The sequence below is a fragment of the Protopterus annectens genome, chromosome 13.part0 (assembly GCF_019279795.1).
Source record: "Protopterus annectens isolate FY-2018-M chromosome 13.part0, PAN1.0, whole genome shotgun sequence".
NCBI classification, from domain to species: Eukaryota; Metazoa; Chordata; order Ceratodontiformes; family Protopteridae; genus Protopterus; species Protopterus annectens.
This window is the reverse complement of record NC_056747.1, coordinates 497,889,506-497,904,395: the sequence shown is the minus strand read 5'-3', so window position 1 is coordinate 497,904,395 and position 14,890 is coordinate 497,889,506.

Genomic DNA, 14,890 nt, shown 5'->3' with positions numbered 1-14,890 from the left:
TTACGTTGTTTCTTGGCTTGGTTTCCTGAAGCACCAGTGTTTTTGGTTTGTTGCTGTTGGCAACACTGGTTTCTGGGTGTTTTCGTTCGTTAGACCTGCCCACTAGTATAACCTCAGAAACCATGCTATCCCTTCTCCCTGCCTACAAGCTCCACTGCACAGGCCACAGTTGTTCTACTCTAGCCCTCAAAGGTTGTGCCTCACTCCAATCCTACCTTAAATAATTAACCTTCTACTCTCATTTCCAACCTCAGCTTAAACCTCATCTTAAACTAGCAGTCAAATGTCAGTGGTGCATTTCCATCAATATTACTTGATGAAATTGACTTCTGTTCTCCTCCCCTTCCTTCTCCTAATGCTTAGCCATGCAGATCACTTGATAAGTGTATATATTTGTAAATAGCTCTACATATATACCAGTGTACTTCGAGCTCTTCAGTATTATCTTTCCTCCTGCTGCATTTGCCTCTATGTCTCATCTATTTAAACTTACAAATGTTCATTCTGCTGTATTTAGCTGTGTTTGCTCTTGCCTAGTCTGAGACTGAAATTGATCAGTTGTGATTAATATGTTAACTCGGTTAACAGTTCAAATAAAATAAAATGTTTTCCAGTAGTATTAGAGGGATTGGCTAGGCAGAAGGCAGGAGCATAATGAGTTTTGGTCAATTACACTGAGAACCTATAGGTTAGGAATCTTAATTTTTGAATGCAGATTCCCAACTTTGAGTATGATGATTTAATTCAAAGAAGAAATCATTTGAGGCAGTGGCTTAAACTAAGAAGGTTGTAGAAAAATTAAAAAAAAAGAAAAGCAAGAGCCTGCGTATTAAAATACTTCTTAAATCATTCAGCGAGGTCCTTCTCTAATATTCTTGGGAAGGACCTACATGTACTTTCCTAGAATTCTTTGAGGGATACTAAGCAGTCTCCATTATTTTCAGTGAACATATCCTTATGCTGTTTAATAGACCTTTTACATTAGTTTCTAATCTGCCTGTGTTTGCATTATTAGGTTGGAGTGTATTTCATTAAGGTCTTATTTTTGAAGATCATTAAATTGTACCATCATAATAATCATCAACCCACTTTTTCCCATTTATTTTTATGGGGTCAGGATATTGTGTCAACTGTCCCCATCCATCTCAGTTTAGTGCCACTGTCCTGATTTTTGCACAGCTTCTCACACAGATTGTGTCCATTTCTTTGCCAGGTATACTCATTTCCTCTTACCTTGCTTCTGTTTCTCCCAAGTCATCATCATCATCATCATCATATCTTCTGCTTTCCTGCACATGTGAACAAATCACTGTACTCCTATCTGCAGTCAATGTTCTGTGAGCAGGTTGTTGCTGGCATCCCTTATGAAGGATGTCTGACTTATCTTCTTCAGCTTTCCTTAATAGGAGGAAGTCTACCTAAATTGCATGTTGGCCAGTCTTGTGTGTGATCTTGTGACCAACTGTCTCACGATGAGCCATGCAATGACAAAAGTCTAGAATTGGTTTTGCTTTTTTCATTGTTGATACCTCATCCAAGTAGAATCAAGCAATCCTTTTATCCTGTTCCATCTATCCTGATATGAGCATTCAGGTTTTCCATTATCAACACCAATTCATGCTGTCATGCTGAGAGCTTTCTTTGATTCTTACACTTTATCTAGTAGGTCCTACAACTGCTGCCTGAAAGTATTCTTGTTCTCATTATCACAATCCTTCTGTGGGGTATAGGAGGGAGAATAAATACTGCCATGTAGTTGTAGTATAGGAGGGAGAATAAATAATGCCATGTAGTTGTAGTATAGGAGGGAGAATAAATACTGCCATGTAGTTGTAGTATAGGAGGGAGAATAAATACTGCCATGTAGTTGTAGTATAGGAGGGAGAATAAATACTGTCATGTAGTTGTAGTATAGGAGGGAGAATAAATACTGCCATGTAGTTGTAGTATAGGAGGGAGAATAAATACTGCCATGGAGTTGTAGTATAGGAGGGAGAATAAATACTGCCATGTAGTTGTAGTATAGGAGGGAGAATAAATACTGCCGTGTAGTTGTAGTATAGGAGGGAGAATAAATACTGCCGTGTAGTTGTAGTATAGGAGGGAGAATAAATACTGCCGTGTAGTTGTAGTATAGGAGGGAGAATAAATACTGTCATGTAGTTGTAGTATAGGAGGGAGAATAAATACTGCCATGTAGTTGTAGTATAGGAGGGAGAATAAATACTGCCATGTAGTTGTAGTATAGGAGGGAGAATAAATACTGCTATGTAGTTGTAGTATAGGAGGGAGAATAAATACTGCCGTGTAGTTGTAGTATAGGAGGGAGAATAAATACTGCCGTGTAGTTGTAGTATAGGAGGGAGAATAAATACTGCCGTGTAGTTGTAGTATAGGAGGGAGAATAAATACTGCCGTAGTAGTTGTAGTATAGGAGGAGAATAAACACTGCCATGTAGTTGTAGTATAGGAGGGAGAATAAATACTGCCATGTAGTTGTAGTATAGGAGGGAGAATAAATACTGCCATGTAGTTGTAGTATAGGAGGGAGAATAAATACTGCCATGTAGTTGTAGTATAGGAGGGAGAATAAATACTGCCATGTAGTTGTAGTATAGGAGGGAGAATAAATAATGCCATGTAGTTGTAGTATAGGAGGGAGAATAAACACTGCCATGTAGTTGTAGTATAGGAGGGAGAATAAATACTGCCATGTAGTTGTAGTATAGGAGGGAGAATAAATAATGCCATGTAGTTGTAGTATAGGAGGGAGAATAAACACTGCCATGTAGTTGTAGTATAGGAGGGAGAATAAACACTGCCATGTAGTTGTAGTATAGGAGGGAGAATAAATACTGCCATGTAGTTAGTTGTAGTATGGGAGGGAGAATAAATACTGCCATGTAGTTGTAGTATAGGAGGGAGAATAAATACTGCCATGTAGTTGTAGTATAGGAGGGAGAATAAATATTGCCATGTAGTTGTAGTATAGGAGGGAGAATAAATACTGCCATGTAGTTGTAGTATAGGAGGGAGAATAAATACTGCCATGTAGTTGTAGTATAGGAGGGAGAATAAATATTGCCATGTAGTTGTAGTATAGGAGGGAGAATAAATACTGCCATGTAGTTGTAGTATAGGAGGGAGAATAAATACTGCCATGTAGTTGTAGTATAGGAGGGAGAATAAATACTGTCATGTAGTTGTAGTATAGGAGGGAGAATAAATACTGCCGTGTAGTTGTAGTATAGGAGGGAGAATAAATACTGCCGTGTAGTTGTAGTATAGGAGGGAGAATAAATACTGCCTTGTAGTTGTAGTATAGGAGGGAGAATAAATACTGCCATGTAGTTGTAGTATAGGAGGGAGAATAAATACTGCCATGTATTTGTAGTATAGGAGGGAGAATAAATACTGCCATGTAGTTGTAGTATAGGAGGGAGAATAAATACTGCCATGTAGTTGTAGTATAGGAGGGAGAATAAATACTGCCATGTAGTTGTAGTATAGGAGGGAGAATAAATACTGCCATGTAGTTGTAGTATAGGAGGGAGAATAAATACTGCCATGTAGTTGTAGTATAGGAGGGAGAATAAATACTGCCATGTAGTTGTAGTATAGGAGGGAGAATAAATACTGCCATGTAGTTGTGGGAAGTGCATGCAAACTCTAGACAGGCATTGCTCAGAGGTCACCTTGTGCTTACGAAGCAAATACCATAACCATTCCACCAACCGTGATATCTCTTTCTTTCTCATTAAGTTTGAATTTGCCTGAAATCCAAGGGAGATATGCCTCTTTTGCTCTGAAAGACTTAAGTGGCATAAGGCACTATATGATACCCATAACAGAAACCACAAAGTTGTCAATTACTTCTAAAATAAACCCATTAATCCCTAAGATAAGTTGGTTAGCACTATTTAAAGTTTCCTTTTCCACACTTTCTAACTTTTAGGTATCTGTGGTTTAAAGACATTTTCACTTGACTCTGTATACCAAATTTGGCATGCTGCCCACTGAAGATGTGTTAGAATATAATACCTATTCCGCAATATTTTCATTTTCTAATTTCTTACCATTCTGTGTCAGGAAAGATATTAGTTGATTTTGACCATGCAGCTGTATTAGGTGTTGAGAAAAAAAGGTTAAATAAGATCAGCCTAGTCATCAGTAGGGTAGCATACAAGCATGTCTTTATATTTTGTATTCTTAATCAGCCAATACAATGTTAACAAGTAAATTAATACTTTGGGGGGATATGAACAGGTGTGAGCTTTGGGGGCTTATAATTACCAAGGGGAACATTAACTACAATGACATTTTATTCAATATATTTGAAGCACTGTTTCTCATACAAGCTACAATGAATTGTCTTTTTAATACCCTTCCAAATCTGTTATGTTTAGTGTATTTAGCTATTTTGTAGCTAGATAGCTTTACTTCAATACTGTTGATGTTTAAATTAAGCCAAGTATCTATAACAATACAAACATCCGGTTTATTCACCTACAAATGGCTTGCAGTTAAGCTTCCATACTGCACACATCATCAGCCTCTCAGTGTTGGAGTGGATCATCATAGGAGTGCTTGCATCTGTCCATGAAAGCCAGGAGGAGGAGGAGATGGCCTTATTATGGCAAATGATGCTGACCAGAGAGCTGAATGGAGAGTTTGTAGTTGTCCGAACCTCTGTAAAAGGGCATGGATTAGGGACATCTCACCCACAGCAACTAAATCCATTCTGATTTTTACTTTTTTTGTGCACACCACCGGGATTTCTAAAGGTCAAAAGAACATGCTTGTCTGTGACAGGACTAAAAGAAGATTCATACACACAGCAGGATGGGTACTATTCCCTCACAACTGAAAGCAGTAACATGAGGTAACACCTGAATTTGATGATGGCCTTAAATAGTAGTTGGTGCAGAAAGTTATGGCTGTGAGTTGTAGTTCCTGTGGTACAATGTTTAATTCCCTCAGCTTTCATTTGCCTACTGTGTGACTTTTAGCAAGTCACTTAACCAGACAATGCTTAGGGACAATTGGGAATTTGGGTTAGTTTCCTCAGTGATCCCCAGGACTACAAGCCTAGTAACCACCTATGAGCCTGTGATTAATTTTCTGGAGGCCAATAAAATTACCATAAGAAGACTTCACAGAATTAAGAGAATTATGCTTGATAGAGGAAGTAATGCACATAGAAAGCAGGAAAGTTGGGCATGAAATGTTAGGCATAGGTAAATGACACAGCAACACTGAGGGCAACAAAAACAGTGTGACTACCAGCACTGTTACATATTACAGGTTTGTTAATGCTGTGGCTACTGCAGACATTGTTCCATAGTTTGTCGCCTGTAACTCTAGGATTTTACTGCTCTCATTACCTTTGCAGCTGTCACTTCTAGTTACTGTATATATTTTCACTGAATTGTTCCGCCATTTTGTTTACTCTCATTTTTATCCATGGAGTTCCTCATGTCAGTGCTGCTGCTCATTGCCATTTCACTGTATTGCCATTTGTATACTATGCACACCACAGGATTTCTCAGTCTTCTCTACTCTCACTTAGTGTGTCTCACATCCTGCACATGACCACTTATTTTGCAAAATTGCTTACAAGACTTGAAAAAGCTTTCCAAATCCCAGAATATATGTAGTCACACTAGGAAATACAGCAGTTAGAACACTCTTCTCAGTTATAGTAGAAATATAACATATTTCTTGCAGGCCCTTAACCTTATTTTTTGCTAGATTGCCCTTCCTGGTGTAATTAGCCCCAACTAAGGTTAGATCCTCTCCTTATTCTACAGCACCATCCCGGATAGGGTGTACCAGCTGTCCAGACAGAATGAGCCCCCCAGGTAAACCATCATTGTAGCTTTATACCTATGAGTGCAATGAACAAACAGACAGAACAGGGGCTATTATACTCTGGCCTTATTATACTCTGGCCTTATAGTTAGAGTGAGTTGGTAGTAAGCAATGCAGCTTCTCTCTTTTAATGTGGCATCAAAATGTGATTTCAAGTTACTCATATGTAGCCAGTAAAATAAATCTGACTTCCTGCAAAATAATTCACTCTGCTCACATAACACAAAAGTTTAAAAGCTTGATGTTTGCTTTGCTTTAGGCTTTCCCATTCTCACTCCATTTCAACTCATATCTTGTATACTGCCGCCACAACCCACACCTCCACAGGTACATGTGTCCCTTTGTAACATAGCTCTGTAATAGTGCCTTATCAACTTCAGTATCTGAATTCATATGTGTGCAGAAAGGAAATCTAGTTAGAAGAGTATACGGTGTTCATAACAAATCTTCATATTCTTTTTAAGTGCCTCATTGCAAAAATGCCTGTGTCCATGTAAGACTGGGCATAAAGGTGGAGGGAGTATGTGAATGCAAATTATTACAAGATAATGAAAAATGGAATTTAATACAACATTAATAAACCATAACTCAGAGTCATAGGTGTTGTAGTCTGGATATAAAATTAAACTTTCTTGCTGCATTATTTTCCTGGAAACTATTTCTGAAAAGTGCAGTTTCATTTATACAAATATACAAATGGGCATTTAAAGTAGGAATTTTTATCATGTCAAATGCAATGTTCCTCACACCATATATCTTACATGTTAGGCATATGGGGCCATTTCCATTAGAGATGTTCATAACTCTGGTAATTTATTAACTAGTTTATAAATTATAGCAGATTTATAAGAACACTGACCCAGTATAGCCCTTTTTCTGTCAAGGCTGCAAGCAGTATTTATGGTGAAGTAAGAAAATTTCCCTAGGAAAAACATATAGCCTTTGTTTTAAAGCAAATGTTACAGAATATATTAGATATGCCCAGTCAAAATGCATCAAGGTAGAATCTAAGGTTTTTGTTCCTGTTGGACAACACTTTGAGTCCAGAATGCTCATTTCCTTCTTTCCCATCATATAACACTGTAGTAACAATATTAGGATCATATAGCACTGTAGTAACAATATTATGATCATATAGCACTGTAGTAACAATATTATGATCATATAGCACTGTAGTAACAATATTAGGATCATATAGCACTGTAGTAACAATATTAGGATCATATAGCACTGTAGTAACAATATTAGGATCATATAGCACTGTAGTAACAATATTAGGATCTTATAGCACTGTAGTAACAATATTATGATCATATAGCACTGTAGTAACAATATTAGGATCATATAGCACTGTAGTAACAATATTATGATCATATAGCACTGTAGTAACAATATTAGGATCATATAGCACTGTAGTAACAATATTAGGATCATATAGCACTGTAGTAACAATATTAGGATCATATAGCACTGTAGTAACAATATTAGGAGACCAGCCCTGCTGCCTGGTTAGTGAGTGTCCAATCTACAGAGCCACTAACACTGACTTACTTCACAGCTAATTTTATTGATTTTTATTAAACAACCTTTTGCTCTGTCAGCTTCCTGTCCACTGATTATTGAAATGCCAGTCTTTTTTATGTTTATGTTTATATTTGTCTTGTGGTATCTCAAATGTCATAATACTAAATACTAATGCCTGAACCAGAAAAAGTTAAAAAAAATTGAACTGCAAGCTCCTGCAAGCTTGTTTCTTTTTCAGAGAGTACCCCAGCACCTGCTGCAGTAGGGGCAAGCCCACCCTACCCAACTGCCCTAGCTTATGTACACCAACCACATAGATGTATCAACTCAAAGAAGGGAAATATCTTCCAGAGCAAATGATTCACTACCAGTGCATGCATAGAAATAGCAAAATAGCAATCAGAGTTCTGTTCATTAGTGTCTTGTGATTTGGGCAACTTATGCAATTTCATGTCACCTATATGAAGAAATACCTTGAATAGTGAAATTTCTTTTCTTGTTTAGTATCTGCCTTACCTAGCTTGATGTTATTAATAGGTTGCTGCAACACTACTGCTGGTAGGCTTACATGGGTGTTCTGTATTTCTTCTGAGTATTTATATATCTAGATTATGAAGAACGTTCATAGTTCTGTTTAAATTCTAACTGTATATGAGGGGGGTTAGTGTCCAGCTTCCTCCTGCTCCCACCCACACCCTTCCTTCTGAATTACTGTATTTCTTTCTTTCTTCTGTCACAAATATATGTTCATGATATGCAGTGTGTTCCCTGCTCTGTGATAGGTTAAACACAATGTTCTTCACCTTGAGCATTTAAGTTGTATTAGCAGTGAATCTATGCTGAATAATCAGAAAACGGAAATCACAACCTTAACATCTACAACTCACATTGATTCACGTATGCAAACTCACAGCACAAAATATCTCAAAAAAAAAATTGCAGGAGGCAGCATTACCCTGGACCCCCTCAGTGTGGGGGCTCTGCCAGCATATCTATGAACTCTAAACATGCTACTTCCAAGGTAACACAAAGAAAAGTGGAAGTTGAGAAAAAATTAAATTTTAAAAAGAAAAGTCATCTTTTCTTTTTCATAGAGTTATACTACCTCAGGGATTCCATTATAACATATGTGGTAAAGACAAGTTTGATGTATTGAAATGTAGATAGTCAACTCACTGCATATTTATAACTGATTAAGCCTCAGCAATGTAGCAGTCAGCAAACCATAATTGGTAGACAACTACTAATTATGCCGTGAAAAATTCTAGATTAGTGGTGTACAAGCATTTTGTAGCTTCCAGCATTCTTCAGTCTGATCTAATAATACGATATTTTATATGAAATTGTGTTTCAGATCCATTTCCATGGTAAACCTTTTGTCCTTCACCCTCCAGCTGTTCTGAGCCACCTCTAAAGGAAACAAAACTTAACAGTCCACTGCCTTTTGTCTCTAGGTCATCACTTAAGTATTCTGACTGATTTTAATCCTACCAGACAAGTTCCAGTACAGTGCTATCAATCTATAATGAAACTTCTTGCAACTTTAATGGAACACACTGCGTTATGTGTGACTTTCACAGTTCTGAATAAATGAATAATTATGGTAGCCTACCAAATGTCAAACTTTCAGATATATCTTATTCCTTTTTAGCAACACAAATTTGAAGAATACTCAAAAGTGTCATTGATTCATTCCCATCTTTATATTATATAGAGTATGAGACTGCTAAGAGATCAAGAAATTCATTTTTGCATCCATAATTGCAGTGCACAAAGCTGTTCATATTTTTCTTTACAAAACAGAATCACCAATCAAATAAGTCTGATAACATCGCATTGAGTTGATAGGGCAGTAAGGCTTAAGGACACCTTTCTGATGAAATGTTAGGAAAAATGTAATTTCAATCATTACTTCAGCAGTTGTAGCTGCAAGCTTCACATACATGTTAAATCTTACATGAAGAATGGCAACTATAAATGTCAACATACTAGTTTTATGCCATTTTCTTAGTTACTGGAGAAATGTACCCCTGGTTGAAAACACATAACGAGAGTTGCAGTGCTACTAGCGGATACTGTCAGTTCTAGAAAAATTCCCAAAATATGTATCCAGAAGTGAAAAACTAAAATGTTAATCTAATAATTATGAATATCATATTTCAAGTAAATAAATAAGGCAACAAAGTCCCTAGCAAAAATACATTTCACACTTTTTTTCGCAGTAACATGGATAGCATGTTTTACAAGATAAGTTCTGTAGTCACTTTAAAAATTTGTAAAAGTAAAATGAAAAAATGAAAATGGCAAGCAGAGGAAAACACACAAGGTAAGCATTAGGTATGAATGGTGTTTTTTTTTTTGGTAGGAAAAATGTTATTTTTCTATATATATCAAGCAAGGAAGATGTGAAAGGTAGACAGGGAAGGTTCTGGATAGGGTGGTAGAAGAACTGCAGGTAATAAAAGCAGACAGACAAACATAAAATAGAGTAAAATGAACAGCAGTCACACAAAAGGTGGGGAGAACAGTAGATGGACACACAGATACAGAGAGTGGACAAATGGTGGGAAAGGTTGGACAATGAATAAGGAATGGTGGGATGGCACATAAGGAAGTAAACACTAGGATGTGGCTAGAGTAGGGGCCTGGCATGGGTAGAATGTCAGCCTGATGACAACAATCATTGGAATCACTCACCTGAGTGGTTGGTCTTATGGGATGGCTGTTCCTCTAGTGGCTCGTTGAAAAGGAATGCCAGTCAGGACACTCCCAACAGCTGTACCAGAAGTCACAAAGCGGGCTTCCAGTTGACCCTGCACCTTTGTCACCAAGCTACACAGAAGGCTTCAACCTCCATCCCTCTGAGAAGTGACCATAGATGGGAACAGTGAACCCTCCAGATTACCACAAAACAAGGGAGCTGTCATTACAATGCTAATAGACAGCTGTCATGCCCATTGGCAACCTCACACCAAAGGCATTTATTAATGCACATTGAGTTAAGCATGACTTCATATCCTCCTCTGCCACCACTGGACCTGCAGAAGTATAACACAACTAAAGCAACATTGTGTACACATTTTAGCAAAACAGTGGCAGTTATGCTATGAGCTGGCACAGCCATCATGTACACCGCTCTGTCAGAAGAGTGCTGTCTCCCTTCTGTATCTCCAACTTTGTTCACTAATGCTCTTTTGATTGTGCAAACCACAAAGTCTGCACTCCTTAGTATACATTTAAAACAGGTAAGATAACAGAATACAACAGTGGTTGAGCAAATACTTGCAGTCCATCACAGGCTGTCTCTCCCTAACCTCTTCCTCCCTTTCTAAGCCAAATTACAGTGGCACCACTTCAGGTCACTAATGATGCTGGCAGTGCTCACCAGAACAGGTGATAGCAGTAGCATTGCTTATCATCCTGGCAAGCTCATCTCAGGCATCAGTCTTCACAAAGAGCCCAATATAATGCCCTAGCAGGCCTCATTTGCACACCATGTTCAAACTCTGCATTCCACAGTACTAGAAGAAGCAGTGGTCACTCACTGAGTTCCACTCATGGTGCACAATAGTAGCCCCATGCACATACATCATGTCCCATAATGTACAGCTGCACAGTGGTGGTACTGTAAATCTGTATTGCTGCACTGTGGTATTACAGATGTACAGATTTTGTATGACTGGGTACACGGAAGTTCGAAAACGGTAATATCGATGACAAAAAAACAACCTAGGAATGGGTTTTAACATGGGTTGAGATAGGTGTTCAGTGTTATTCCAAACTACAAACATCTCCCCTATCTCAACCCATGTTAAAACCTGTTCCTAGGTTGTTTTTTTGTCATCGATATTACCGTTTTCGATCTTCAGTGTTCGACAATAGCACAGTCGACAGAGTTCGTTTTGAAATTTTAATAGTAAAACATTAAACTACAGTAATCACACACAAAAATTATACCAAATGACAGCTAATGAAATTAAGAGCTTTGACCCCCATATACTTACCTTATGGCTTTAGGAAGCCTTAAGTAACCTTGTAATCTGGATAAGCCCTGCTGCGCTCGGGCTCTACACTCAAAGATACCCTTCACTGGCTATCATGTAACTACCCCCAAGAAACCATATTACTCAGAGATTTTAACATAGACTGGAACACCTGTTCCTCAGAATCCCCAACCACCCATGGTAACCTGCATACATTTACACAAATCCTAACCACTCCTGCCAGGATAGGTAAATCTAACCAAAAAGAAAGCTTACTTGATCAGATACTTATCAATAGCCACCCCCAACTGTACACCTCTTGGACCCTCCCTGGTGACTTAAGTGATCACCTTATCACCTATATAATTAAGCATAAAGCCATCTACCCCCATAAAAACACATACTTAGAATGGTAACAAACAGAAAGAATTTTAACCCTACCAAATTCCAACAGGAACTAAACTCATGTAAATGGTCAGTTCTAAAAAAACTCCCCTTAGAGGAAGCAGTTGTATACTTCAACAACAAATTCCTTGAGATCCTTGACTCTCACGCACCTGTTTGCTCAATAAGAACAAAGGCAAAAATTATGCAATGGTTTTCCAAAGAGACCAAACTGAAAATTACCCACAGAAACAAGGCATGGGCATTATGGCATACCACAAAAGACCCCCAAGATCGCATTACATATAGGCAATCAAGGAATGAGACTAAAAGATCCATTTTACAAGACAAAAAAAAAACATTACTATCATCTACAGCAAATAAATCAAAACAACCCTCAGAAGTTTTGGGCAGGTTTAAATAAACTATTACATCCTGGGCAAACTTCCACCCTGACCCCTGCAGCAACCATTGACAAACCACCTGAGGAAGTCTCTGACAGTTTTAACCAATTCTTCACTGAGACAATCCAAGCCCTAGCTAGCCAACTACCACCAAGCTCCCTATCTCCATTTGCAAATATTATGGAAATATGTATTCATAGACAACTACTGCACCACCTAATCCAGAATAACCTTATGGCAGACTCCCAGCATGGCTTCCAACCTCACCACAGCACTACTTCAGCCCTACTAGCCTTCTCCAACACCATAAACTATGCTCACAACCAAATTAAAATATCCTCTGCCCTCTTCTTGGACCTCTCCAAGGCATTTGATATGGTTGATCACAAACTTCTACTCCACACTCTGAAACCACTCTGTCTAGATACTAAAGCCCTTCCTTAGTTCCATTCCTATCTAAGTGGCAGACAGCAGGCTGTCCTTTGGCAAAACAAACAAACCTCCTACCCAACTTCCTTGGTGTACCCCAGGGTTCTATACTAGGGCCTCTTCTGTTCTCTGTTTTCATCAGTGACCTCTATACTGTTGTTCCAAAAGTCAGATCTGCTCAGCCACATCCCAGACAGAACTAGGGTCAGCTACACAGAACACCATCAGCATAATAGAAAACTGGCTTCCTGGTCATCGTCTGATCTTAAATCCCAAAAAAACAAAACTGTTACTTTTCTCACCAACTCTTAAGTCCACTGCATTTACCTTTACCATAAAGTCCAATAATGGCACTATAATCCTCCCCAGACACCTCTACAAAACTACTAGGTGGTTACCATAGATAACAATCTTAAATTAGACCTGCATGTTAATCAAACCATCAAAACCATCAATAAAAAATTAGGATCACTTTACACTATAAAAGCCTTCATGACCTCACCTGCTAAAATTGCCATAGCTCGCTCTCACATACTTTCAACTCTCCTGTATGCAAACCCTTTACTCTCTAATCTAAACAAGTCTGTTTTTAATAAACTTGTCATCTGCTAGAACCATATTGCCAGATTTGCCACAGGTCTACCTTATAGGACACACCACTGCATCAATCTAAACCAGCTTGGGTGGCTAGAACTGCCCAGCTTGATCCAGTATAACCAACTGATTATGGCTTATAAAATCCTTTACAACCCAGACAATACTCCTGCACTTAAAAACATTATCACCCCCTACAACAATCCCAGGCTCCTTCGATCTTCTAACAGAATGCTAGTTCAATCTATCAAAACCAATAACTCAGCCGGTGAGCACCAAACATGCACCTTGAATCTTAGCACCAATCTCTGCATTTAGACCCCAACTAAAAATCACATCTCATTAAACAAGTCCAAAGTTAGTTCTTCCCGGCTGGCAACATCTCCTAACAACCTCGTTTACTCCCTTTCTCTTATTCCTTTATTGTTGTCTTCCTCCTCTTCCTCAGAGAAGAATGTTAAAACAACTTGCATTTTACTTCTGGTAAATACTTTACATGACTGAAAAAGAATTGCAGCTGGTGGAGGACCAAGCACTGACATGCCGGATTGCCAAATATCAACTTATCCTGAAATGGGATTTCAGATTTACTGAATTGGCTGGCCCTTGCCATTAGTCCACCAGATGATGGTATAACCTGTGCCATTGTACATCCAGGTCCAGGACAGACATCTACTGGTTTGCAATAACATCCTTCGGGGCTACACAACACATGGCATGCAGCCTGTACTCCACCCTGTCTTCAATCATTTGTCTTGTATTTAGTTATCTGTGTATATCCAGTGTCCTCCTTCCTCCACCTGCTTTCCCGTTATGCATTCCTGAAGTGTATTCCCCTGATTGCCATCTCCCCTTTTCCTACATTCTTCTGCCTGTTTCATGGAACCAATATAGTCTCCAGCTAGCTGGGCACAAGTTGAGTGGTCTTTGCCATCTAGTGACAATGATGCTCCTGTCCTTCATGTAGTGGAAGCTAGGCACAACAGGAACCTTCTTGCACTATCTGCAGTAAAGTTCATGCGTAACAGTGTTAGCTCTTGGCCTCACTTTGCTTTGCTTCATCTATCTTATATCCCCATGGAGTGCATAAATCTACCCACTTGTGTAATGTGTCCCTGATTAGTTTTATATGCCTCTTGCACAATATTGTACTGGCTCCATGCAAAACAAGATGACCACCACCCAGAAGCATAGGTTTGTGATTCCTGGCTTATGTACATCTTTCCAGTTTTTAAAACAGATTTTTTTAATTATTTGCTTTGCAATATTTTAATTGGTTCTGGTATTTAATTGATTATGGCTTGTTGTTTGCTTTATCTGATAAATACCTTTATTTATTTTTCTGAAGTGTATGTTTTATCTTTCATGATTTGTATCCATTGTCTTTGGAAATACAAAAGTTTTTACTGGATTTTATTGTTCTTTCTGAAGCCCATGGATTGCTATTGCTGTTTTTTGGAGGATTCCTGTATCAGTGAAGTAACGATGTAACAGTGGCTGGCATTTAATCCTTACATGTTAACTAGTCATTACTGATCACGCCCAGATTTTCAGCTTTTGATACAAAGTCCAGTTTATTTCCATCATAGGTGATGTACAGTGGCAAATCAGTAATAGAATCTCAAAACTAGTACACACTACCATGGCATCGGTCATGGGATTAAAATTCATCTAATTTCTAAATAACTATTGGAGGATGCA